Source organism: Amblyomma mixtum, chromosome 3 (genome assembly GCF_055824585.1).
Source record: "Amblyomma mixtum isolate Tamu chromosome 3, ASM5582458v1, whole genome shotgun sequence".
In the NCBI taxonomy this organism is placed as follows: Eukaryota; Metazoa; Arthropoda; class Arachnida; order Ixodida; family Ixodidae; genus Amblyomma; species Amblyomma mixtum.
The window spans coordinates 390,362,215-390,389,153 of NC_143014.1; the positions used below are offsets into that span (position 1 = coordinate 390,362,215).

Sequence of the window (26,939 nt, forward strand, 5' to 3'; positions counted from 1 at the left end):
AATACTCATTTCCTGCATGAAATGTGTAATGCGTCCACATTATTAAGCACTGCCTTTGTATGTAATGTTTATCACCCTAAAGCCGAACTGCATGTGACTACGAGGGGCGCTGTAACGGGAAGCAAATTGACTTGAATACCTCGAGTGTTTGCTATGGGCCGACATCACATAGTACCGCTATAATTTCGAATTTAACAGCCACTGAACCATCATTTTCGCGACTGAGATCAAATCTGCGGACCATTCTCGATAGCCGAATGTCTTAGCTTGAGTGCCACACAGCTTTGCTGCAATAGCATGCCTCTACACTTGTACATTATTTTACTGCAGTACTAGTTTCTATAAAAATGGCATAGATGAATGTTCGCAAGGCATGGCATTTACTTTACCTTGAACTACAGCAGCACATCTTCTGTTTGTACAGGGGTACCAAACTTTGTTCTGTCAAGAAAATGCGTGCACACCTCATTTATGAGCAGACTTCTTGAAAAGTCTTCAACACACAGAGTTTGCTTCTGCACCACGTAGCGGGACACTAACGCACCTTAAAAGATCAAAGGGGCTTCAAAGGCTCGCACAAGGCTTTTTCTTGCCAAAGAGAATTTTACACAGCATAAATGCTGCATTGAATGCTCCACTATGTGGCTTAAAAGCAAACTCTGCCCTGCAGACGGCGGTATTCAAACTTTGGGCTGCGATATATGCTGATAGCAAACAATGAGCGTTTGCCACTAGCTTTTTGCTATCGCAGATATTTGCGCTGAGCATAGCCTTCCCCGTGTGCTACCAATCTTTATTAACATCTGTTAGCACCAATATTTTCTCCATAGGCTCAACGACTTTGTTTTGGTTGGCCGAGAAAGCCTGAGCAAACTTTTTGGACCAACACATTATTGCGTATTACGCTGGCCGTTATGCAGCTTGAACCACAAACATTATGCAAGATACAAGACCACTGTACGTAAGTTTGACCCGACAAACCTGCAGGCCAGAGAAAATAAGGTAAAGTGTTTTCAAGGAAAATGAGGATGGTCAATACACTTCCCCACCTACGACGACGCAGGTGCAGAAACGAAGCTATTTATCGTAGGCTCAGCATTGATATCACAAGGCCTTCGTTTTCACCCAAGGTTGAGAAACAGCCGCACAGCTTGCAGATGCGGATCATGATTTCAGAGTTTGTCTCCACAAAAACGCCAGACGTGCCAGGAGTTATCATGCAGAAGGAGGGCTCAATATTAGTTTTTCAGAGCACCCTTCCTCTCAGTTGTCCTGGAGAAGAAAATGCGGCATTTTAGAAAAACTTGGCACAACAAGCTGTAGCTGTAGGACTGCGCCTCAAGACAAAACCCGAGCTTTAAGAACGCATATTTCGTTAAGTAACGCGGCTTAGGGCGCGTACACGGATGTTCATTAATTTTTTTATGGACGCACTTCGCAGGACCTTCTCAGTTAATACGCTCCGTTCTTATCAAACAAAACAAGACCTCGCCTCGTCATTAAGATAGGCGCACAAGCAGTACGCGTCTTTTCTCGCCTCAGAATTGCAAATGCCACAAGAGCTTACCAGGAGTGCGAGCAGAGGCATTTTATTTGCGGTAGTTCACGATCTCGATGTATATGTCAGTAGCGTAAATAATGGCCACTTGAGCATCCCAATGTATACCTACATCAAACCCAGACAATCAAAGGTGTGTACGATATATGCTGCCCGCCTCGATGATCTGGAATAAAAGGCTACATGGTAGGTCGTTAGCAGAGGGAGGCCAGTTAAGACACCGCACATCAGAGACGCCAAGCTTATCGACGCTATCGCTGTACAACGTCACGAATTCGAGCTCATCCGGTTGACCGGCCTTTCCTAATGAATGCTTTAAGTGCGCCGCTCGACGCAGACCTGATAAACTGGCACGCAATGGCGAAGAAGCTTTTTGACGCGAGGAAGACTATATCACCAAAGCGTGCTGCTCGGACGTCTCTCGTCCTCCTTAGCTTTTCCGTCCGCCGCTAGATGTCATTAAATTCACGTGATAAGTGCGTGACAGTTAACAACATTACCAGCAATAAAATATCGATTTTTACTCTGCTAACTTGACTAGTTGCGTGGGAAAGGTCATGGAGAGAATGATTTTGTCGCGCCTTGAGTGGTATCTCGAACACTACAAAATATACCCCGACGCTATGGCCGGCTTCAGAGGGGGGGGGGGGGGGTCGCTTTTCTATTGACAACGTCGTTGATCTCGTATCCACTGTTCAACGACAGAAGCGAATGAAACGTTTGTCAGTGGCACTCTTTCTTCATGTGAATGGTGCCTACGACAACGTGGCCCATGAGGCCATCCTTGATGCGCTGGAAACTGTGGGCATCGCTGGTTGGATGGTTGCGTGGATAGAGAGCTATCTGACCAGAATATCATTTTTTATCCAGTGTGAATATGGCCCGACACCTGCGCATTACACCTACCGTGGCGTGCCCCAGGGCGGTGTCCTTAGCACTGCATTGTTTAGTCTGACTCTCATCGCCCTCCCGGCCTCCGCGGTGGCTCAGTGGCTATGGTGCTCGGCTGCTGTCCCGAAAGACGCGGGTTCGATCCCGGCCGCGGCGGTTGAATTTCTTTGGAGGAGAAATTCGAGGCCCGTGTACTGTGCGATGTCAGTGCACGTTAAAGAACCCCGGGTGGTCGAAATTTCCGGAGCCCTCTACTACGGCGTCTCTCATAGCCTTAGTCGCTTTGGGACGTTAAACCCCATAAACCAAACCAATCATCGCCCTCCCAGAGAACCTCCCCAACACCGTCCAGATATCTATGTACGCCGATGGCATCTGCATTTGGGCCTCCTCTGTGACGCGTTTCCAGGTGCGTGCAAGACTTCAGCGGGCAGCATCGATCACTTCTTCATATCTCCAGAAGCAAGGTCTCAGCGTTTCACCGGAAAAGTGAGCGCTAGTGGCATTTACACGCAAATGTATGACTCCATATCCGGTACGCATCGACGGTCACATCATTTATTACTGCAAATCTCATCGTTTCTTAGGAATCCTGATAGACCGCAACTTATCATGGAGCCTGCATTGCACTCTACTGAAAAAAAGCTAACATCTATCGCTCATTTACTCCGATTTCTGGGCGGAAAATCATGGGGTTCGTCCGTCCAGTCAATGCTGGAGTTGTATGGAGCTCTATTTCTGGGGTTATTGCGGTACAGTGCACATGTACTCACAAATGCGTGCAAGATTAACATGCGTGCCCCCCAGACAGTGCAAAGTGAGGCCCTTCGCACATGCCTAGGTCTCCCTCGGAGCGCATCAACACTGGAAAGCATTGCACTCGCCAAAGATTTCAACGTATATTGTCCTAGACTCCTTGCGAATGCACATACATCATATTTCAAGGATTCCACTGCATCATCTTGCAGCTGTGCCACTTCAGAGACCACATTCTGCATTTTCAAACATAATAGTAACGCAACAGTCGTCGATCCAACAACAGTTCACCCCGGCAGCACTACCTCCCTCTCCTCTGTGGTGTATGCGGCTCCCATGTGTGCGCCTTGCTATTCCGGGGATCAACGCCAGCCATTAAGCAACTGACACTGTCCATGCTACACTTTGAATATTGGGACCGTACCCACGTCTATACGGATGACTCGGTAACCTTTACTAGTTCTGCGTGCACCGTGTTCGTTCCTGCGCGACAGACTCAAATTCACCAACAAATATCGCATCGGACTACCTCCACTGGAGCAGAATTGGCCTCATTTCTTGCGGCGGTCAAGTATATCTCCAAACAATCACCTGAAAGCGGGCTGTTTTCTGTGATTCAAAGGCTTCCCTACAATGTCTTCAATCTGCCTTGAGGCATAGTGACCATGATCAACTCGTAGCGGAGATACGATATCAGCACCATCTGGGAATCGAACAGGACCACGAAATCATCTTCCAGTGGGTACCAGGCCTTAGTGGCATTGTTGGTAACGCCTTAGCTGACGATGCTGCTCGATCGGCTCACGATACAACCAACACTGCCCGCATACCACTAACAAGAACTGACGCAGCAAGGCACACTGTAAAAAATAAAACACCTGTAAAGGAGTTTCCAGGTGTCTATAACTCGCACCCTTGCACCCGGCCCAGAAAGGAGTTTTGTGACTTGAATACATCTTTAAGGTGGGGTGTTTCAGGAAAGAACCAGCCCGAAAATGATAAAATTTGACCCAAAGGTGCTGAGGTGTATCACACACTTTACCACCGAGCCACAGGCGTTTTACGCTTCTTACACCCCTACACCCTTCAGGAAAAAAGCATGCAATGGGTTCATAATTTGTCCCCACTTTTATTACTTTTCTTAAGCGTTCTTTAAATTTACCATTATAATGCCTAAGTAATGCAATATACCTGTATTACTGGAGCTCTTCATAGCAGTAAACAGGCGGTGTGCACCTAAGAAAAACGTTTATTGACAAACAAATCACAAAACTGCAGAAATGTGGAAAATTTTTATTAGAACAAAACACATCCATAAAACAAGGCACAAGAAGCTTCTCCAATGAATTCCTTACTGCCATCCAAAGAACTAAAAATTTTAAGGTACAACAGCACCATACCTGCTTTTATTGGGCTTATGGTGCTGCAAGAATAAGGTTCCATAGCACTTACTCTACCTCCCAAATTTTTCAGAGCAAACAGAATGAAAAATTCATGCTTGTGCAGCCTTATATACCAGCCTGAAGAAGGCTTGAACTGTGACGCTAACTCCCAGGAATAAGCAAAAAGCAAACTTAAGGCAACTTATGCTGAACACCCATATTCCTGACATTATGGCGCAGTTGTGGAGTGAGCCGCAGTGGTAAGCCTGCTGAGTAGCCATCCTCCCTCGACGAACAGGTTCTCAGCCACCTCAGGATTGTCTTCGGTGAACAGGATTGTCTTCGGTGAACAGCATACATGGTGCAAGTCTGCATTTTAGACAAAAACAGTAAAATATTTCATACCAGTTTACACTGTTCAATGTTGCTGATAAATTCCAACATATTGCTCATTAACAATGTGTTTTATTATGCATGCTAACGCTAACAGAAAGAAGAAAATCTGCCCATGTGGCGAGCAAGCACCAGCTGTTATTTTTTGAAACATTCCAAAGAGGCCACTGTGGTTTAGAAAAAATAGCTCTAAACGGCATTATACAAACAATGTTTTAGCTAAAAAGCTAGATGTTATGAAATAGAACGAAGGTGGTCAGGTCGTGCAATTAATTCTGCACGAACTGCTACAAGCTAGTGCAAACCACTGGCCTGTATGGAGGGTAAACTGACTATAAAAGGCACAAAACACCATGACAACAAAGACGAAAATAGCGCACTTGAAAATGCTTTACAATAAACCGAACAACAAGTAATGTGCAAAATTCACTGTAACAACAGAAAGCACAGTATCTGATCAAAGTCAGCAACACAACCCCTTCCATGAGAGTGGTCAGCTGCAACTAATGCAAAGCATGCATTCATTAATATATCAAGCAAGTGACATCTTGAAAGGCAGGCAACAGTGCTAAGTTAACATATCTCCCATGTCTGCAGCCAGTAAACTCAAAAATCCATCAAGAAAGATTTGCACAAGGCCACTAAACTACAAGAAAAGGAGCTGGGCCAGTTGGTGCATGAATCTTCGCAAAACCACGCAGGATAACAGGACACAGACAAGACAGGTGCAGTGATAACTGAGGAATTTATTGTTTAGTTTGCAATGAATACAGAAAGCATCATCCAAATTACAAAGAAGGAAAGTCATGGAATCGTAATTTTGTCAAATCTGTCGTGATTATTTATCCAGGTAGTCAATTTCTTTTTCCTTAGAGTTAGTGATGATGTGCTTAAACAGGTTGAACAATTCTTATGTACCATACACATCTCTTACATTTCCTCAGAATGTTACATTGTCGAAAGTGTGATACACACTCACAGTCCGATATGTGTCTTGGTAGCTTGCTACGATATCCTTTCTCAGTATTGCCGACATGTTGCATTACAAAAATGTTAACATGCTGACCTTATTTCCCAACACAGGACGCTCCGCGTGGCGGATAGATCTTGTAAACTAAGCCACTGTCGCATGTCGTGAATTTGTTTCTGTGCTTCGTCTTATGCTGGGCTGTTTTTGAAGCACCTTTGCTATGAGCATTGCATACTACATTCAGCTACTTTCTGTGAAAAAGCAAATGAAGACACTGCAAAGAACTTCCACAAGCTGCAAAAGAAGGTCAAGCCAACAACTTGACCAAAGTAGGGCTGGTTGTGAAGAAGAGTGAGGGCCTATGCCTGAATGCCTTCTTTATGGCAAAAACACGGAACGATAACTGGCCTTTCAGAGTAATTGTCTCTGAACAAGGATCGTGGCAGCAACCCTTAGGGCAGTATCTGCAAGAATTGCTCTCCTAGCTCACCATGGAAGACCTTTTCCTGGTAAAGAAGCCAGAAGTGTCCGCATTCCTCTTGAACAGCCGTCCAGAAGGAGTGTCTTCTCATTGTCATCAAGGACTAACATTACACGCTGCCACATTCCACCTTGTTTGAGACGGTAAGAGAAGGCATTGGTTCAATGGGAGCAGCATGATTCCAGAACCAATGCAGAATTAATGCTGATAGATTCCTCGAGTTGCTAACCATCTGTTATTTTAGTTTAATTATCTGCACATACAGTGGCAAGGATTATGCACCAGTTCCTGCGTTGCACTAATTCTCATTGTCCTGCTAGCCTGTCAAGATAGCGAACTATTAAAAAGCTTTGCTTATCACCAATTTGATAATGACCTCCCAATTTTTGGACGACTTCCTAGTAATCCACAAGCTTCATAAACAAGGGCAACACAACGGCATTGTTCACATATTCAAGACCTTCTCCGAAGTCCTTGCTGGAGGTACAGCTTCTCGATTTATGGCTGCACATCAGAGGCCCATATGTACTGGTGTTATGTCCCACAGTCGAAAAAAAGACTGTTGCTACTGGCACACTAAAAAATGTCTCAAACGGATTGTGTATTGACTGTCAGTAGGAAAGCGTTGAGGCCCAACTGACATAGTTACCTGAAGCTGGTTTCCCGGATGACCTCGTCTGCAGCCTTGGCTTGAAGATAATGAAAAAAATTTGCTGATCCACCCCAACGAGGCTTCAGAAAGAACGGAAGTTAGCTGTGACGGCATATGTGCATGGTATCAGCCACGCGCAAGAGAAAGTGGTAAGGCGAGCTGGTGTGAACTTAGTAAACAAGGTGCCTAAGTCACTGTCGCATGCTGCGGATTTGACAGCCTTCTTTTATACCAGGCTGTCTTTGAAGCACCCTAGCTGGGCGTGTTGCATACTAAGTTCACACCAGCCTGCCTGACCACTTTCTTTAGTGCGTGGCTGATACCATGCACCTATGACCTTAATCACCGTGTTGCCCACTACCCTCCCGGCTTCCACGTACTCCCCTGGCTCCCTGTACACCATGTGGGCCTGGGTGAGAAGCTGCTGCCTCGTTACGTGGGTCCTTACCGCGTCTTCTCTTCAGGCAACTGAGCAATGTGACCTATGAAATCACGTCCCTGCACTCCCGCACTGTTCCCCCGGCCCACTCCACAAAGCTCGTGCACGTCACCTGTCTTAAGCCCTACCATTCGCACCACCTTAGGGCGCCCAGGGGCTGTGCTTCCTTCCGCGAGGCGGAGGGGGTAGTGCTACAGTGCAAGTTGCAAGGCGAAGAGGACGTTGTTTTGACACTGGGCAGTTGACGACAACAGGCACGCTGCAGCTAGCGCTCGGAGTGACTTGGTTTGGGGTGCCTTCTGAGTGCAACCCGTCGCGCCTGCTGCTGAGCTAAACCCCATAGTAATATGCTATGACAGCTACGTTCCGTTCTTTCTGAAGCCTTTTACAGGTAGACAGGCAAATTTCTTTATCCTGAAGCCAAGGCTGCAGATGAGGTCATCTGGGAAATCAGCTTCAGGTAGCCATGTCAGGTGGGCCTCAAGGAATTCTTGCTGACGGTCAATACACGAGCTATTTAGGATATTTTTCAGTGCGCCAGTAGCAACAGCCTTTTTTTCGACCTTGGGAAGTAACGCAAGCACATATGGGTCTCTACAAAGTACAGCCATAGATCGGGAAGCTGTACCTCCAGTGGCATTTCTTTGGTCAGCTCAAAGTTAGCAAGAACTTTGGAGAAGGTCTTGAAGATGTCAACAATGACTTTGTGTTACCCTTGGTAATGAAGCTTGTGGGTTACTAAGAAGTCGTCCACAAATCGGAAGGTCATTATCAAACTGGCGCCATGCGCAGCTTTTTAATAGTTGGCTATCTTTACAGGCTAGCTGCACAATGAGAATTAGTGCAACGCTGGAACTGGTGCATACTCCCTGCCACTGTATGCACACATCATTAAACTTTACATAGGTAGAACGGAAGTAGATGGTTAGCAACTCGAGGAATCTATCCGCATTAATTCTGCACAGGTTCTGGAATTGTACTGCTCCCACTGAATTAATGCCTTCTCCTATCGTCTCAAACAAGGCAGCATTTAGCAGCGTGCAGTCTAAGTCCTTGATCAGAATGAGATGACAACTCTTCTGTACAGCTGTTCGAGAGGAATGCGGACACTTCTGGCTTCTTCACCAGGAAGAGGTCTCCCACGGTGAACAAGGAGAGCAATTCTTGCAGATACTGCCCTAAGGGTTGCTGCCTTGATCCTTGTTCAGCGACAATTACTCTGAAAGGCCACTTATTGTTCCGTGTTTTTGCAATAGCGAAGGCATTCAGGCATAGGCCATCACTTTTCGTCATAGCCAGCACTAATTTGGACAAGTTGTTGGCTTTACACAAGTTTTTAGGTTTCGTTCTTCCCTGTTTGGCGCTTAACCTTCTTTTGCAGCTTGCGGAAGTTCTTTGTGATGGATTCATTTGCTTTTTTTGCAGAAAGTAGCTGAACGTAGTATGCAACGCGCCAACACAAGATGAAGCACCGAAACAAATTCACAACATGCGACTATGGCTTCGCTTACGAGATCCCTCTCTCATGCGGAGCGTCGTATGTTGGGAAATAAGGTCAGCATGTCAACATTTGTCTAAAAGAACAAGTCGGCAATACTAAGACAGGATACAGTAGCAAACTAGCAAGACATGTGTCGAACTGTGAGTGCACCCCCCACTTTCGATGATGTACAATTCTTAGGAAATATAATTAACAGCTCATGCCGAGATATTAGAGACGTGCATGACACATAAGAATTGTTCAACCTATGGAAGCACATCATCACTAACGCCAACGAAAAAAGAAATTGACTATCTGGATAAATAAGCCCAACAGATTTGACCAAATGATGATTCCATGACTTTCCTTCTTTTGTATTTTGGATCATATTTCCTGTATTTATAGTGAGCAAAGCGATAAATTCCTCAATTGTTAGTCAGCGCAGTACCTGTGTGTTCCTCTCAGTGCCCTGTTACCCTGCACGCTGCTTTGCCTAGACTAATATACTATCACACATTAAGAGATGAAGTCTACATCTGGAAAAAGACCACAAGGGGTTCCAAGCTGTTTCCTTTCTGGTTCGCGTTTCCTTTCTTAGAGGCATACATGCACCATGTAGTGAACAAAAGTACAAAGTAGATAAATAGAATTGATCATCTTGCAAATATCACTACTGTAAAATGGTGTTAACAAATGGCCACATTCATCCTTAGGACAGATCCGCATTTCATCTGTCATTACATATGAAACATGAAACTATGAGGCAGCCAGGTGAATGAATACATTTTTCCCAGAAATTTACCAAAGGTACACACAGTGATACCATTCCAGTGGATCAGTTGAGTATGCTGCTCAGGAGGAGCAGTATTCATATGGGGTGAATGCTAGCAGCAAAAAATATTGGCAATGCAATACAAGTTTGCATACAAGATGCGAAATAAACGGCATGATATGGAACCATTCCAATTATGCAAGCAGAAAAAATTGCATTCAACCTACACTGCAATATTAATTGAGCTACAAAAATATTATAAAGGCTTCTTCAAATCAGTGCACAGTTGGCATTTATATGCCATTGGGTCATTCTATGCCAACTGTTCCAGGCTTAGCACTGAATCTTCTATTTCTTTAAAAAAATTCATGGCTTATTGCATTACCTAGGCAAACATTATCCCAGCTTGTTTTAGGCAGAGTATTTTTTTCCCGTCGTGGCCGCCATTTCATGTTTGAAAGTGATAGCCAAACCTAACCTTGCAAAAAAATTTGTAAAAAGAAACGTTCTTACGCAGGACTATGAAGTTTCTGTTATATAAATTAAAGGTATTCCATATCCAATGCAGTAAATTGAACTTATTTTGTTTTAAATAAAACATGTTATAAGTACAAAATATAAAAATTTCAAATCTTTTATCAAATTTCATGTTCTCACAGTAGTTATTCTATTTTCTAAGCTGTCGAGAAGGCAAATGTGATAAAAATGTTTCAGAGAGCAAAACATGTAAGGCAAGACAGCGAAAGGATTCTAAAGTCGAGAGAATTTGCTTTTTGTGACATATTCAGTAGTCTACTACATAATGAGGTGATCTTAATTAAATTATGAAAGATAGAAATTTAAACAGTACCATTTAATGGCATTTATTTTTAGTTTATTTGGGGCTCTTTTTTTTTTAAGCGAGAAAACAATCTTACAAGTTGAGTCCCTGCGTTCAACATCGACACTGCTCAGTGCTTCCTTTTCACTCCAGCACACTTTGCCACCAGCTGTAAATTACACAAAACCAGCACTCCGCTGCACGAATACAATGGTGTGCTGGTCTTCGATGCCAGCAGCTTCGGCAATAAAGAAATCTGCTGAAGGATAGATTTACAAAAAGTAAAAATGAAGGGGCCACATGGCAGAACGGCTCTCGTTCCTCGACACAGGGAAGCACTGTTTGTGGTATGACCAATCAGAGTTAAAACCTCTACTACCATGAAAATTACTTTAACTTTTCAGTGGAATGGACTTTTTCACCTGATCACATGGGAAGAGCGCTTATGACGGCATTGGTGGAAGTGTGAGGCCCCCTGCAGCAACAGAAAGCATTCAGAGGCCATAGAAAGGTTAAATACTGATCCTCTATAAGCTGTTTACATGGGCGGAGAAAACCATTAAGAGTGTCGTAGCTATCTGGGTGCTCCAACAAATGATTCAAGAAAACAAAGGTGAACTCACTAGGCGGTTTACAAGAGTGCTACCATTAAAATAAGTATTTTTCACCACATCAAGCCTTTTTTATCTCTCTCAATGGTGCACGCTGGACATAAGTCATGCTCGAGTTCAAACTGACAAAATGTGAGCGAACATGCCAGCAGACACGTCAAAACCGAAATTTGAGGAGCATCCACATGGAGCACCATGCAGCGAAGCTTTGTGTCTCCTTGATGCCGGCTCTAGCGTGCACCGCAGTGTCGAGCAAGCAGCCAGCAATGCTGGGGTTGAAGGTAGAGACTCAAATTGCGAAATTATTTTCACGCCTAAAACGAAAATTGCTCCAATTAAAATTTTAGAAATGTCACAGCCATTAGAAAATAAATGAGCCCAACCTCACTGAGCCACTGGCGGCTGAATATGTCTCAAAAATATTTTTTTTCAGCTGACTGACATGCCTTGCATTTTTTTCATCTCTGAAACACTTTTATCACATTCTTTGCCTTTTGGATAACCCAGAAAAATAGTTAAAATGACTGTTATGAGAACATAAATTGAATAAAAAATATCAATTTCCAATATTTTTGTACCTTCTTTCATGTTTTATACATGAGTCCAATTTATTGGATATAAAAGCACGTCCTTTATTTATATGAAAAAGTTTCAGTCATGCATAAAGTGTTTATTTTTAACAAGTTTTTTGTAAGACTTAGCTTTGCTATTGCTTGTAAACATAAGACTGTGGCCACAACACGAAACTTCTTTTTTTCTGCCAAGAACATGCTTTAAAAATCTTTGTCATGGTAATAAAATAAGCCATGATTTTTTTGTTTCTGTAGGAAATCAAGTGCAGTCGAGTACAAAAGTCTGGATAACGTGGCGTGGAATCACCTTATTCAGTATTGCACAGCAACACAATACACAGCCTACTTATCACCAGGCATATAGCAGCTTCCATATAGGTCAATAAATTGGCTGGGCTGTAAGAGGCTTCTGTAACACTAGAAAAATTACAATTACAAGTTACAAAGAGGACACCAATCTGAATCTTTACATTGTGCAGATGTATAACCGTGACACTGAGAACTCCCACTCCCCTACGCACTTGGATGGTGGTATTGTTCCTGCCAGTCTACCAAATATAGTCCCCACAATATAATGAGTCTAGCATTTTGCCCTCTGTAGACGTGAGCAGGAAAGGAGACTTAATGCAGGTAATAACAAACATAAGCATCCTAAGAGTTTGGTAAGCTTGCAAAATTTAAGCTTGTTCGGTTCCAAAAATATGCAATAGCAACCTGAATGGTCATTCATTCAAACCATGCGAATGCAATGGGTAAAATGGCTCCACAATGTAAAAGGTTACTTTCTTGAGCTAGTCGGTACATGTTTGTCAGCATGAAGGGCACAGCATGACTATAATGGTATGAAAGAACAAGACAGACTAGGCGCTGACTCAAGACTGACGATCTTAATTGCTGCCACACAATAAACAGGTGAAAAAAGAGCATAAACAACATTTTTTTTCGCGACAGTTTGCCAGCTTGCAAAACATGTGACACTGCATTAAAGATTGACTGCGAAAGGCAAAAATGCTGGTGAATAAAAACAAAAAAAAAATGTTTAAAAATGTAGAAGAAACTGTTACCCTGCCGTCTAAGCTGCTGAGGTAGCCTATACTCCGTCTCACAAGATGTTTGCAGCACTACGAAAGGTAGAGCTCTCTCGTCCAATCAGGATGGTGCGCACTAAATTAGTGTGTTCCTACGCGCCTGTGGCTCAATCCACCTGATGTCCAGGTGGCTTCTTTCTACCTCTAGCAGGTGGCACTTGATGTCTTTTTATTCTATTTTGGTTTGTTTTTGGACAGGCGGACGCCCGTTCCAAAGGGACTAGCCCCACTTTTTTTTTTTGTCGCAACCTGTTCTGATCAGTCCCTCTGTTGTCGCGAAGCCACCTGCTTCGCCTGCTTGGGGAAATAGCGCACTGTCGGTGTAGAGCACACAGGAGACACAACAGACTTGACCGACGCCATGTTGGAAAGTGGCAACGCATCACTACCTCGCAGCAGGCCTCCGCAGAGCTGTGTCCGTACGGGCTTTGTCTGGTAATATCACCAGTGATTGAAACACTCCCTACCATTTAAATATACCTGTCCAAACCATGTTTTTAGTTGCAATGCTTATTGTTTTGATTAATAGTCATACGCTCCTCAAATATTCGAGGGACTATTTTCTGCGTTTCTGCAGTCCTGATTGGACGAGAGAGCTCTACCTTCCGTAGTGCTGCAAACATCTTGAGAGACGAAGTATAGTTCTTTGCATCTGACCACAACAGAATGTTTGCAGATGCATTTGTCTTGCTCCTGACGGATAAAACGCATCAACAACAATCTCCCGCGTGTGCTGGTCCTTATGCGTGTACAGTATGGTTGTACGGCTGAAAGCAGAGGTGCAGTTTTCACACGACAGCCAATATTTGACCATATTGCTTTCAGGAGGTGGTTTTAAGGGGCTCTTGTGTTCGCTCAGACAGTCGTTTAGACATGTCCTGTTTGACTGATAGAGCACGTTCCGCGGGATAGCTCACTTCTGTGCGCCACATTTTTGGGGCACTTGTACATAAGAGAATTCTCGGTTCTTTTCGCATTCTGCAGGTGGCAACCCTTCACGGTTGACACTCTTGCGGAGACATTGCAATTTGCTTGGAGCAGAGAATACTACTCGCACACCAGGCCTAGCTCCTATTCTTTTCAAATTGTGAGACACTCGTGGAAAGGACGCGTTCACAAGCAGAAGTACACAGGACTGTGTACTTCTCCTGCTTGTGAACACATACTTTTTGAGAGGAGGAGATTAAGACATTATGTGGTAGCGCACTTTTTATCACCAAATGCTAGTACCAAGTTCGCAGGGATATGGTAGCCGCAGCTGGCAAAGGACTGCCTTTGCCCTGCAGTGGGTGTAATCAGGATGATGATGATGACGAGAAAACTACGTTTAACGACACTCAAACTGGTTTGCAATAACCCCATGCTGACAACGAACTAGCAAGGATGTACAAATAAATGAGGGCATGGTTAGGCTATGGTGGTGAAATAAAATGTACACTCGCCAAAAGATGGTTGATAAAAAAAAACTTAGTTTGACGTTTCGGGACCCGTACGGGTCCCTTGTTCACAATGAATGATGGACGGAATGGGCCGCTTCTTATATGCGCACTTGACAACGCAGTGAGTGGGCGTAGTTATCCGGGAGATTACCCTTCGTCCTGTTAATGACATGATCCGTGGTCTGTATATAAAAAGATTCTAAAAGCAGTCGTGACGATGTGGGTTTCATGGTATCTAATATTGTGGCGTTCTCCCAGTCAATGGTGTGGTTCTTTTCTTGAGCATGCTCTGCCAGCGGGTTCGATGAGGTGCGACATTTGTTGACGTCGTTTTTATGTTCTCTTAATCTTCTTCTGAAATCGCCTGATTCGCCAATGTATGATGCATCGCAGTTTTTGCAGGGGATTTTGTACACCACTCCGGGGAAACGTACGGGTCCCAAAACGTCAAACTAAGTTTTTTTATAAACCATCTTTTGGCGAGTGTACGTTTTATTTCACCACTATGCCTCTCCCTCGCCAAACAGGATTCTGTCGAACCCTTGATTATGGTTAGGCTATGTACCCTGTTTCATGAAGCAGCCTGATGAAGGAAAGAAGGGAAAATGGCCCAAAAAAGAACCTAGCATACAACATAAAAAGAAGCTTGCAGCAAGAACTAAAACACACCTTTGCTTCCATACTGCTCGTGAATATTTCCCAGCGGCAACAAGGTGCAAGCTGTGGCTGTGGACTCCCATGTGGATGTAGATGTTTCCCCTGCAGACATCCATTTAATACCATCACGATTAGAGGCCGCCAAAATTCAGAAATTAGGTTACTACGGCCAAACAATGAAGCTTTTAAAAACTTGAAAAAGCAAGCTAAATATACCTAGCTGGCACAGCACTGGATTCTTTAATCTGGATGCCGTTCTAAAAACAATTAAAAACCAAAATAGATAGCAGCGTCAACAAATTTATGCAAAAACATGGCCTGATGCACAAACGATCAGTGGTCAGCGCCTGCAGCACACAAAATTGAAAGCTTATCTCAGACGTCACGCTGACGCAACGCATTTTACGCACAGATACGGAATAGACCTTACGCACGGGCGGAAAAATTACCACATGCAGATAAACCGTAGGACAAGGAATTTGACGAAATAGCGTTAAACGGCTTTAAATTTGACAGAACACACATACTAGAGCTCTTAAGTAGCATGAGGCAGTACTCTGCAACATTCGTTTCGTCAAAACAAAAACAGCTCTGAGTAGAATCATTCTCGGCGAACTCTGTTCAGGGCTGCTTCTCTTCCTGGATACACGGAAAGAGCTGCCTGTCTGCAGATCTCGGCACTTTGGTAGTAGAAGCGGCAAGTCTTGAGGCCGCTCTTCCATAAAATATGCTTTGAATAATGCACACAAGCATGCATGAAGAGATAGTATTGCTTACCATTCGAGGCAGGTGTGTAGTCGTGCCGAGCTGATGAAGTACGTCTCCAAGTCACGGCAACGCTAGTTTTTCATTAACGCCGACTTCAGGACGTTTCTACATTACAAAATGCATTCTGGTGCATAAACACGCGCACATTATAACTTCGCCCGTGATTTCTGATATCAAACCTTTAAAACGTGAGCGAGCGCCGGCCTTTCTGCCAATCTACAACAAAGAAACGCATTTGGCAGAGCCTCCAAAGGGTGCTTCTGTTCCGATACGTGAGATACGAGTACTTGGACAGCAGTGAACGAACCTACGCACTACTCCAGTTATATATGCACAAAAAACACTTCAGTTCAACGCGGTACCTCGAAAAACGCGGTCGAAAACGCAGTTCACGTCAACTGCTGAAATCCGCACACCACGACCGACGCCACACAACAGGCAGGAAAAAATCAACAAAGGCCCGACGGTACCGATGGCCGCCTAGCGGCGGAAATGTAGTTTCACTTTCAGTTTTACTTTCAGTTTTGAATTCAGTTTATTGGGTTTTTTACAGTGCGTACGGAAGCTAGAATGTATTTGCAGCATCGGAACAGCATACGCAACGATTGCCAACCGTTACCAGTTACGGAAAATGCGAAGTGATTAAATTAGATATATTTCTTCGTATTCAAAAGTTACCATGAATTGGCCCCCTTGCCGTTTCTTTCTTTTTACGTTCACTCCAGCGGCTGCATTTCGATGGTGGCGAAATATATATAAAAAAGTGTAGCCTATATCGTCGTCGAAAGTGGAGGGAGCATGAAATGTATGGCAGTCACGGCGTAGCATATTTTGGGACGGCACCCCCACCGTCAAGCGACACCTTCGAAGGGCCGCACAGGGACGGTGCCAGGGCATTCGTGGTGAGGAGGCTCAGAGAGGTAGAAGATGAGCGGGAGGGCGCTATGTTATGATGGATAGGCATAATGCTCCAAGGCCTGTGGCATTGCTCTTCATAAACTTAAATTAATCAACAAAACGCAGCGGTGATTGAGAGCAACGCATAAGGCCGAATGCCGACTGCAAGGTCTGATCGCGACAGATTTTTCTCCGGTCCAGTAGACCTTCGGCTCCCTTGGCGCTCTCATGGGCCCGCACAGCGTGCTTCCACTCGCAGCGCGCCTGTTACGGCATCAGCGGGAGGATGGAAATGTTCGCTTAAGGTTCTAAAAGTTCTAGCTCATGTTCTCTGTCCTGTGCGCTGCTGTGCGTAGACGATGTTCGCTAGTTTGTCCAGAACGGAAACTGGAAGCACTAAATGCCTAAATTGTCCGTGTGTTGTGCGAATGTCAGTGCACGTTAAAGGACCCACGATTGCCGAAAATGGTATGGAGTCCTCCACTACGGTGTCTCCGATAGCTCAGGTTTAGCTTTCAGACATTAAACGCTGTATGCCGCTGCATTTAACTTTTTGTAATGGGTTTGCACAGGTACCTTCTGCTACTCGCTCAGTTTTGGAGCTACGTACGTCGGGGCAAAATAAAATTTTTGTTTTCTTCCCTTTGCTCTTTGAGCTTCTCAAGCTCTTCTGGGACCCTAATTAACTTCAGGTCTCCATCATTACCTTTCTTCCAGTTGACACAGAGGTTACTTCAAGAAATTGCTAATTTTGGTCTTGTTTTTTGCGCGTAGTTTCGTGCGTAAAGTAGAATGATTTCGCGCTGACAGTACTCCGTTTGAAAAATATGCAGGGTGTTTCACGTAACTTGAACCAAGGATTTAAAAAAAGTGGTACACCGCAGCCAGCTGAAACCAACGATGCATTGTTCGCCATCATGTGGCGCTCCTCAGAATATTTTGTATTGCGCTTAATTAACTAAGATGAATTATGCAATTTTTCATATATTCACTTTAGTGCCAAGACCATTACGTTAGGTTGTAGAGCAGGTTTATAAACAACGAATACAGTTTATTGTAGCATCGTATCTCCTACGGGGTCCTTTTTTCCGGCATCTAAAGAAAGCCCGCGAAATATGAAAAGATACCACGTGACTACGCTCGTGCGCTACCAAATTGCAACGCTCTCAACGGCGTTTTCGAGCAAACTGAGCATGGAAACTGAGTGTGCCCGCTGACCGTGGCGAAGTGAACGGCCGCCGCTCTTAGCAGCGGCTTGACAGTGCGTCAGCACTTTCCGCAGCGGCGCGGCGGCCGTAATAAAATCAATAACTCCTTTTTTTTTTTTTCAGCTGCGAGTGAACCAATATTTTTCTCGCCGCTGCATGTATGTTCTCGGGTGCGAAAGATGTAAACCATGCCTCAAAGTGCAATCCTCAAAAGCGCATACTATCGCCCCCGTCAGAGCGTTTGTACTGCCTTCATAATTAGTTAAGTTGGGATCGCCATGTGGAATGTTGCCTTAACAATCGCGTCGATGCATCAGTGAAACGTGGATAAAATGCCGAAAACGCATGTTACTGCTTCACACGTGCACGTGTTGTTGTCACAGTAACCACGCCAACACATTTTGTCCCATAAAACGCACGAGCTACAGCTATATTTTATGTTTTTTACAGTTCCCTTCCCCAATTAGTCCGGCATGCCTAACTGAGGTGAAGCCAGCTTTACATTTTTTAAAGGAACACCCTTGCCTGCACTGGCGGGTATTTTGACCATATGCACCCGCCCCTAAAATGCTAGGTTGCAGACGGGTGCAGGACGGGTGCACGAGTAACAGAAACTCCTATTTTGTCGGGTGCGAGGGTGTGTTTGTCAGTATGTTCCCTTTAAAGGTGTGAAATTTTTTACAGTGCACCTTCAACTGCTCGCCCGAAACGTGACTGTACAGTCTTAGTCTACCCCTGGAGGTTGGACACCCCTCTCGCACCACTTCGACTTCTTGCTTCAACTGCATATACCATTCGGCCTCCCCCGCGGTGATACTATGCTGTTGTGCCGCCTGTGGCTGGGAGTGGCGCTCACAAACGCCTATTCCAATCTCATCGCAATGGCAGACTCTCCAGCGTGTAAGCAGTGCGGTTGAGATGAAACGATCGGCCACCTCCTCTGTGACTGCCCTCGTTTTGAGCGAGAGCGCGGTTTCCTGAGTGCTACTCTGTACCGCTTGGACTCGCGTCCTCTAACAGAGTCCAAAGTTCTGCGGCCTTGGACACAACCTTCCTCACAAAGGAAAGTGGTGAAAGCGCTCCTGAGGTTCTTAAAAGACTCGGGTTTGTATTCCCGTCTATAATCCAAGTTTTTAGTGCGCACCCTCTGTCCCCGTGACATAGTAGTCGACGGACACTGGAAAAACTCATTTTATTGCTGCTCTTTTTCTTTTTTTCGCCTTTGCTCCCCTCCCCCAAGTGTAGGGTAGCCTACTGAGCATCGCCTGGTTAACCTCCCTGCCTTTCTGTCCATTTCCTCCTCTCTCTCTCTCTCTACTCCGCTAACGCTTCCAGCAGTTTTTTCTTCTGCTTTGCCAAAACGGAGTGCATTCATTCCCACTTGCCTTGTTTTTTTTTCGACATTAGCACGCTATTCATTTTCAAAAATTAGTCGCTTAACCTGTGCAGCTCTAACGGACACATCATCATGTGAGTGAAAAAATTTTTTCTTGCAGGAAATAACAGCGTCTTTATAACTATTTGCGACAGAGTGAGCGCTCCAAATGCTAATGTAGGTACAATGCGGTGGGCCATGGCATCATGATAATCGGGTGGTGTCATTGGTTTGCAGGCTTCCATTCAGAACGTATTTGCCGCTCCTTTCTTGAGTTGTATCTGATCATAGTGAATAACATTACGCGAGGGTGTTGGGAAGATGTTCGGGTTTCAAGAGCTTAGAAGCAGGGAGACGGGTGAGAGGCCGTAGCAGCAATGTAACAAGTTGCCGGACCGAACAAGAGAGCGACTGGGAGGGAAGGACAGAGCTAATATTATCGGAGGACTGTTGGAGGAGGAGATAAAAGGGGGGCGGGGGATTGGACAAGGCATCCGCTATTCATTTACAATTAACCCTGTCCTGCGACAGACGCATCTATGCCATCCCTGCAGACTTCCCTAATCTCATCTGCCCACCTGACTTACATCACCCGTACTGTGTTTGCCTTCCCATGGCGTCCACTTCATTACGTTTTGGATTATTGGTTTTCTACTGTCCGCATTACATCGTCTGTCCATGTACATGTTGTCTTCTTTATCACAGCTAGGGTGTACAATAACTCACGTTTTATTTGCTATCCCACCGTTGTGTTTTCTGTATTTTCACCTTGCCCCGATCATTCTGTATTACTGCAATGCAACACTACAAAGAGAACAAAAAGACCATGTCAACGCCAGTTGTTTTCATCCTCCGCCACTCTAAACAAAACAAGTAGTATGAACAAGGCCCAGTCTTTAAGTTTACATTCAGAAAACAATTCCCCGGAAATTGCTTCTTCTTTTTCTCTTCCTTTCACTTGAAAGTGCCAAGAACGGCGGCATCCGCGAGGGGGAACAAAAGCGGTAAATTAGAAAAAATAATGACGCTTGCAGCTGTCCAAGCACTACGCAGAATTACACACAGACGCCCCGCGGTGGTCCGGGGCCAAATTGTCCGCGCTTTTTCAGCAAGCGGTGCGCTGGAAAAGTGCGTCTAATTTGCAGAACCTGGCGGGCTGGTCCAAAATGCGCACACATTTGCCCCCTAATGTTGCTTTGTTTTTTTTAATCCCTTGTTTCAAACCTCTCTCTGCTAATTGGCCCGCATGCGTTCGACTATGTGCTGTGCGGCACTGTAAAGTAAGATATAAGTTGCGTATATATACACCCCCATGCCGAAATTTCTGTTGTTAAACAGGCTCACCAAGGCCGCTGTTTGCGATATCAGGCAGCGAAGAAAGCAATAATTAAATGGCCAGCAAGGTCTGCGACAGTCCCCAAAAGCTCGGTGATGACGGCCTAATGAAAGTGCTTTGAAGACGGTCTCTGGCCACAAGAAAAAAAAAAGCGTGGAAACGTGGAACATGATGGAAGGCCTAGAAGCAACCCTTTAGGCTGCCGATTCCTCAGCGCTGCCGTTTCGTTTATATTTTTTTTTCCTGTTTCTTTCCATGTGTGCCTTGCTAAAATGGCCAGGGGAGGAGTATAGTACGGAGAATAAGTGACTCTTGACGGGTCGCTACCCCCAGATCCTTAAGTACTGCAAAATTTGTTTCTTTGTTTGGCTGCACACCGGCATGATACTGCTGAAGTAAACCTCGAGACCTTCGGCACTTATAGAAAGGGCGAGCAGGGTGAAGCTGGCAGTGGCGTGAGTGCCGCACTGATGAATTTGTTTTAATTTTGTGTCATGCGATTTTAACTCGTATACCTGGGCCTATGCTGACCCGCAGGGGCTTTTTTTTTTCGGTTTACGCGCGCAATGATTCTCCTCAAAGCTGATAGCGCAAGGTATAAAAGCCGCATGATACTCTTCACAGATACGAATCGTCTCGTATCACTGAAAATGAAAAGTGCAACACATCAGATAGAGTTTTTTGAAGACGGAGGAATCCACGAGAGACGCTGGCTACGAAATACTCTTGAGCGGCGCAGGGTGTATTCATTAAAATGTGAATTTCTTGCGTGCTGCCTGGGTATGGGGAAGCTGTGCAGCTCGTGTACAGAGTAACAACGGGCAACGCAGTCAATATGGTCAGAGCAGTTCCTTATCAAGCAGCCAAAGCATCTGAAGCCGAAAGAGGGTGAGACGCGCCACAAACCGAGGGCGTGGACTCGCAGCTGCCAGATGACAATTAATTCCTTGAATATTCACATGACTGATGAGATGATTGATGAGTTCGAAGGAGCCTTCAAATTTTGAGGTGATAAATCTATTCTTCAGGTAAATGTGTTGTTCGCTGCTCGGTAGCAGTTCTGTTTCAGGAGATATAGCGAGTATTAAGTGGAATGCGATAGGGCCTGGTGAGATTAAGAGGAGAGATAAAGAATATACAGGACTGAAGGGCGGGCATGTACTGTGTGCGATAATGGTTGTGCAGACAGACGGAAGATAGGTGTGTGACCATAGGTCGGCGGACTCGCTCATGAGTTGACTCACTAGGGCTTTCTCAGATTCACATTCAGATCATGATCTGGGTGACGAGTTAGTCCCGACGCACATTCAGATCGTATTCTGAGTCATGAGTTCGGGCGCACACTTTGATCATAATCTGAGCCGTGAGTGAGTCAGGGCTCGGGCTGAAATCATCATGGTTGGTGTTTTCGCGACGACGGTGTGTGCCTAATTTTTCTTTGTTCTTTGCTTGCTCACGTCGGAGGGAAGGAATGATTTACTCACACGACCAGGGACGCTTGACGGCGAGGCAGCTCGGCGATGTCTGTGGGCGACCGAAGAACAGGATTCCGTGGAAGCGAGAAGGCAAAACGGGCTCAGAGGTGTGCCACTTTGGCACTTCAGATAGCCTATGTGTGTCGATCTAAACGAGTGAATGAGCCCATATGAGTTGTGAGTTGGAATGAGTGAATGAATTGAGATTAGTCCTGAGTCGAAATGAGTGACTGAGTCTAAATAAATCTGAGTCGAAATGAGTGTGTGAGCCCAAAAATGAGTCGTGAGTCGAAATGAATGACTGAGACCAGATGAGCCATGAGTTGAAATGAGTGGGTGAGCCCAGATGAGTCGTGAGTCGAAATGAGTTGTGAGTCATAACGAGTGGCTGGTCCCGGAGGAGTCGTGAATCGGAGTGAGTCCAAAGCAGTGTGAGCTTAAAAGTGTTTGAGCTCATGAGTTCGAGTGAGCCCGGGCCTGTGTATGCCTGAGTTCGAGTGAGCCCATAGGTTGACCAAACGCCGCTTGTGAATGAGCCTGAGTGATTATTCGTGGTTTTGTAGAGGTATTTGTGCGCCTCCTATCTATAAGGATAAAGCTGATAGTATAGAAGAAATCTATAGGATTAACGAGAGGTTGGCAGTTATCGTTGAAAGGCACGCGTTGAAGGTGGTAAAGGCCCACGGCCCTACATTCAGTCATAATGACCAGATAGTGGAAAGCTCCTAGGAAGACGTGGAATCGGCTACGACTTAATTAAAAACACAGTGTACTGTACCTACGGGCGACTTCAATGCCAAGCTAGGAAAGAAGCAGGAAGGAAAACATACAGCAGGTGAATATGGCATAGGTTCTAGGAATAGCAAAAAGGAGTTATTAACACAGTTTACCGAATGAAATAATTCTTCCGCAAATGGGAGTACCGGAAGTTGGCACATAAGAGCCCGAGTGGTGAAATGAAAATTGAAATAGATTGCATCGTGTAGGATTTCAAGGTGCTTGGCTAGGTGAGATGTAGGGACTATCGTATAAAAAAAGTCTTGAATTAGCCTAGACTTGAAGAGGGAACGAAAGCAAGTGGTTAGTAAGAAGCCCGTCAAGGAGTTAGCGGCTAGAGGTAAATTAGAGGATTCAGTATTTTGCTACAGTACAGATATTGTTTAACTGACGACGAGGACCTAGTGTTCAAGCAATGAATGATAATCTCACAGATATCATCACGTTGTGTGTGGTGGAAGTAAGGGGTAGGATTGATAGACAGGATACCAGTGATTTCTCTCACGGACGAAATATCAAATTAAGAAACACCAAAGCAAGAATCCTTTAACTACACACATAGAATAGAGCTGTCAAAGTTAATCAAAAAGCCCAACGTAACCGACATAAAAAGGAAATATATGCAGAGGAAAAAGCCTGCTCCAAAGGCCGGTCGTAGCCTGAGAACGGTCAAAAGGAGACTAGTCATAGACAAAAATCCGATGTTCACGCACAGAGGCAAGAAGGACACTTTCATTACCAACATGGATATGATTGTTCAGGTAGCTGAGGAGTTCTACAAAGATATTGTCACGTAGTGGTGAGTACAGTCCGGCGAACAGGAAAACAGCAAGGATGTCTTCGAAACGGAACTCTTTATTTAGGCTAAGTTGCGCCCGCAAAAAACTGAATCACTCGGCGGCGGCGTAGCAACAAGCGTGCTCGGCGGTCGTCGAACAGAAAGCGCGCCGCTGTCAGCCGTGCTTTTTTTAAAGCTGATAGAGAACATTCGAGATAAGGCTTGGAAAGTTACTAGAACATTCTGGCGCAAAGTAGAACCAGCTCCGCCTGGATGCGATCAATCGAGATAAATCTAGGCGCGTCTTGCGTCACAAACGAAGCGATAAAGCGGCGTGTCGGCAGCCTTGAAGCATGAACAAACAAACGCTACAAAGATTCGCGGCAATATATAAAGCAGCCAAAGTAAGTCTCCACAATAATGATTGGTTGGTTTATGGAGGTTTAACGTCCCAAAGCGACTAAGGCTATGAGAGACGCCGTAGTGGAGGGCTCCGGAAATTTCGACCACCAGGGGTTATTTAACGTGCACTGACATCGCACAGCACACGGGCCTCTAGAATTTCTCCTCCAAAGAAATTCAACTGCCGCGGCCGGGATCGAACCCGCGTCTTTCTGGTCAGCAGCCGAGCACCATGACCACTGAGCCACCGCGGCGGCTTCCAAAATAATGAATAAGACAGCGGAGCAGAGAAAATAGACATCCTACCAGTAACTAAACATGAAGACAAGAAAGAATAAGAAGCAATGCAAAGGGGTGAAGCAGCTGGTGAGGATAAGGTAACTGCAGATGGGTTCAAGTGTGGTGAGTAGAATGGGCTGGAAAAACTTTCCACACCCTATACGCAATGTTTCACGGCCTCAAGCGTACCGAAATATTGTGAGAACGCTAATATTATCTTAATCCATGTGAAAGGACGTCAAGCATTTGAAAAAGAATCAGCTTACTGTCAGTTGCCTGCAAGATATTTACTGAGGTAATCGCTAACAGAATCCGAGCTACCCTCGACTTCAATTATCCAAAGGACCAGGCTCGCTTTGGTTGACGCTGCTCGACAACAGACCTTATTCACACTGCCAGTGAGGTGATAGAGAAATGCGCAGAATATAGCCACCCCCTTTATATGGCCGCCATAGATTAATAGAAGTATCTAACTCGGCCAAAACTTCAGCCGTCATACAGGCATTATGGAACCAGGGTGTAGAAGAGGCGTACGTAAAATCACTGGAATATATCTACCAGGCGTCCAAGCTTGCATTCGCCATATATTAAAGATATACTAAGGCAGAACAGTTGGAAGCAACTAAAGTTATGTAGTTGATCACTGTATACCAGAAGTGGGGATATATTTATTTTATTTACAAATACTGCTATCCCAGTTGGGACATTGCAGGAGTGGTACGGTGGATGGAGAACAGATAAAACAGTAGGAATAACTGAATAAATTGAAAAACAAATGTTCTCAGCTATTGCATTTCTGGCAAAAATTCCAGTCCCAAATTGCAGAGCGGCCCAAGAAATGTCTAATTCATAACTTTGTATTTTAGGTGCAATATATATATTATTTTTTGCGCTTTGAAGAGAGGAAATGCTTCGCGCATACCTGCCTCTGCTCATAACACGATCACTGAATGGCAAATGTATTGCGTTGGCCACGCAGTTAGGCCGACTGTTCCAAACAGAGTACTTAATCGTGCCTTGGTACTGGGCTCGTAATTCTTTTTGTACACCGCAGCATACATCTTTGGCACAGGTCGCTATTTTTAACGCTTTATAGGAAACGATGAAGCGATGAACGATGAACTCTGCAGCGCCAAAGCTTTTGACACATGTCGTGCACGCCGCGCAGAGCGGTCAGCAACCCAAGCTGCTTCTTTTCCTCTGGTTGTTAGTGCATTAGTAGACAAAGCCGTGGCACCGATATTAGTTTTTGTACTCGCAGGATGATGTCACAGATATGGACAAGTCAGGTATCAATGTCGTAGAGCCTGAATGTCCTGTTGAATTTTATGCTTAAAAATAACATCGCTAAAGATACAGACATATATGCGGCGTCCTACCTTAGTTTAGGAAGGCGTTAAGTTGATAAAGCTCAAGCTTTAACGGGCACGAAATTAAGTTTTGCGCATATCTCGTATAGAAGAATAGCTTTCTTTTCCTCCCTTCAGGCCTACATCATAAGTTATTTACATGTATTCTGTAGGAGCTGAATAAACGTTTCTCATGAAAACCCCTGCGAAGTGTGAACCCTATCACTCGAGCGAGAACGCTTCCAAAAGTGCGAGGAAATTTACTCCTGTAGTAATACGAATTTATGCTGACAGTAGCGCGAAAAACGAGGACGAAAGGAAGAAGCAAGACCCGACACCAGAGCTGAATCAATGACCATGACGATGAATCCGATCCAACACGCCAAACTATCCACCATAAGGCGAATTTCAGTGACAACTAAGGTGGTGGGCAATGGTGGCAGTCGCAGTGTGTAGTAATAGGAGTATAAGAGGGTAAGCATGCGTCACACGTACGTTACGCACTCACGCACGCGTCTGGGTGTCACGTTGAAAGTGCTGGCGTAGCACAGCGCAGTAAGCAGTAATAAGGTGGACTGTGAGGGTGCGGCGTTGACAGTGCAGGAGAAAGCGGATGCAATTGGCACTAATGACGTGCAATGTGGGGTGCCGTGTGCAAGGACGACGCCGATATGATTTCGCCGAACAACACCGATACAGCTGTCGATATAAAATTCGGAATTAGTCTGTACTTCTACAAGCCATTGCTTCTGGTCCTAGATTTCATCATCATCAGTATCATCATCAACAGCCTGACTGCGTCAACTGAAAGACGAGGCCTCTCCCATATCCCTCAAATTAACCCTGTAGTGTGCCTGCTGCGGCCACGTTATCTCCGCAAACCTCCTACTCTCTGCCGCCCCCTGCTGCGCTTGCCTACTCTTGGAATATACTCCGGTGCCATTAATGCCACCGGTTATCTTGCCTTCCCATTACATATACCCCGCCCGTGCCCATTTCTTTTTGATTTCCATCGGGATATCAGTAACGCATGTTTCCTCCCTGACTCACTCTGCTCTCTTGCTGCCTTTTAATGGTACTATTATAATTTTCCTTTCCATAGCTCGCTGAGCTGCCCTCATTTCAAGTTCAACTCTTTTGTCCTACCTGTCCTAAGTACACTGTAAACAAAAATCAACCCAAACAGAAGTTTAAATGGTTGCCGTCCTCCTTTAAACTCCATATGCGGAAACATTTACTCCATCAGTATAGAGTAAAATGTGCTAAATGACCTATTTTACTCCCTGCACTCAGTAATGAGATGTAAAGGAGGATTCTTCTCCGTATTACTCCAT

General features: G+C 44.9%; 1 protein-coding gene and 1 long non-coding RNA gene across 2 annotated transcripts in view; both read right to left on the bottom strand.

The window, feature by feature from the left end:
- The window catches only part of LOC149357154 (tachykinin-like peptides receptor 86C), a 685,354-nt gene that overhangs the window by 416,107 nt on the left and 242,308 nt on the right, over positions 1 to 26,939 (bottom strand). The window lies entirely within an intron of this gene.
- LOC149357156 (uncharacterized) lies at positions 11,036 to 16,196 on the bottom strand. The gene is made up of 3 exons (XR_016289885.1): positions 15,739 to 16,196; positions 14,974 to 15,063; positions 11,036 to 11,069 (listed from the first exon to the last, which is right to left on the bottom strand). It is a non-coding gene; the product is annotated as an uncharacterized LOC149357156 (long non-coding RNA).